The following is a 2,123-nucleotide window of genomic DNA, read 5'->3' as shown; positions in this document are numbered from 1 at the left end:
CTCTCGTGTACTGGGCATCAACAAGGGAGAACTATAGAAGAGCTATGTAAGACTGGCGATGGTGGTTTCAATGATCAACTCTTTAGGGTGTCCGTAGGTTCACCTCAGTTTGTTTGTTACAGTGAAGTCGGGTTTGCGATAGCAGGTGGTATGTTCGGTGATCATCTGCGGGGTGTGCCAGGCTTACATAATTCCCCTTCATTGCTCTTTGTTAGTATCGAAGTTGCGATGTCGCCGACACGTGATTTTGGCAGGGTCGATGGTCGTTTGCGGCAAATCCAGAGTCACTTGGTGCGAATCCGGAGTCACTTGCTCGAGAAGAAGTGATGACCACGACGACTGTCTGTTCAGTAATGTGTGTGGGGTACCTGATAAGCATGTTGTGAGGGTTTTAGCCATTTTATATTAATTAACCAGGTGACTCTTTTTTATTTAACTTGTGCATTAAGCTTTAATGGCTCAGGTTTCGAAAAAGACTTTTACTTTTTTTTGTATCACAGTGAAAGTAATGGAGTAAGCTCCTTGCAGGGCGCCATCGGTGTATCTGAAACCAGCTAGGTATGTCCGAAAGAGAGCCTAGGCGACAACGTGAAAGAGACATCATCTGGAAACAGGTTTAGCTAGTTGGGATACTAGTACTGGGGTAGTAATTACTAGATCAGCGCCGGCGCCGGCGCGTCTGACCGTCCGATTTGCTCGATGACGAAGTAAACCATGCATGCCCGGCGTGGAGGGGGCATATGCGCACACGCACGTACGTACGTACGAGAGGAGAAGAACTATGCTACGGCGCGCACTAAGCTCCACACCATGTGACCAGCCACCTTCTGTCAGCAAAGATCAAACGTCTCTGTCAATTGAACTGGACAGGTACGTGCAGCCGACCATGGCAGAGAAGGTTACAAGAACGAAGAACACGGCAAGGATAATTTAAACGTCTCCATCTAGGAGTAGCTAGCGCGCACGCAGTTGGACTTTGGTGAAGCTGACGGGTGTTAATCGGCCGTCGCCAAGCCAATCGCGCGCCCTTAAATACCCGCTGGTCGACATGACAAACATAGCTCGCGCCTCGCTCAGGGATACTACTAGCTAGCTAGCTAATCCATCATCATTCTTGTACACCACGGTGCATCTTGGTGGAGCTAGCTTAGACATGCTTGCGTTTTAGCTGTATGTGTTTGCACACTTGGTAAAGGAACTCCAAGTGTCCTACGGTGCGTGCGCGTGCTAGCTATTACTCCCCCCGTTCCGAATTATTTTTCGCATATATGGATGTATCTAGATGTATTTTAGTTCTAGATACATCCATTTATGTGACGAGTAATTTGGAACGGATGGAGTAGTAGTTACTAGCCATAAAAGCTACTTCCTTCGTCCGTAAAAGTTTGTCCCAAGTTTGTCCCTCAAATGGATATATCTAACACTAACTTGATAGTAAATACATCCACAGTTAGTGCTAGATACATTCATTTGAGAGATAAGCTTTTTCGGACGGAGGGAGCATCTAGTTAATAGCTTACTTAGAGCATTGATAGTGCAGCCAACTGCATATTGTTGTCATATCATTTATAACTATAATTTATAATCATCCACGTAGTAAGGTTGACTTTACCATTATTATTACTCCCTCTTTCTCAGTTTACAGGGCGTGCGCGTACCCCTAGGTCGTCAATTTGACCAACCTAATACAAGTCATATAATATAAAAAATATACCAATATAAACTTTAGATGTTCTATTTTCAAATGATATAATTTTGTGTTATATAGTTTATATTAGAGTGATAAATTTGAAAACCTAGGTATACGCGTAGGACTTATAAACTGAAACGGAGGGAGTATTATTTTATACCTTCTCTTATTTTTTTCCATATCTATTGTATTTTTGTAGGATCACATGTAGAGGCAGACTATTACATGATGGCTCGCTTCTTTGTGTTTCCAATGACTCTCTTCTTTACATAGGCAGGTTTACCATGTAAGCAGTGTTATTGTACTTGCTCTTAGATAGCAGCAGGGAGTTCGAGCTGATGCTCGCACATGCATGCATGCGGGTGCGACGTGCGTGGGCACTTGGACTTGGGCGCACGTATGTACACTCTCTCTTTTTCTTTTCTTTTTTTTT

This window comes from Triticum dicoccoides, chromosome 5A (genome assembly GCF_002162155.2).
Source record: "Triticum dicoccoides isolate Atlit2015 ecotype Zavitan chromosome 5A, WEW_v2.0, whole genome shotgun sequence".
NCBI classification, from domain to species: domain Eukaryota; kingdom Viridiplantae; phylum Streptophyta; class Magnoliopsida; order Poales; family Poaceae; genus Triticum; species Triticum dicoccoides.
This window is presented reverse-complemented; position numbering follows the sequence as displayed.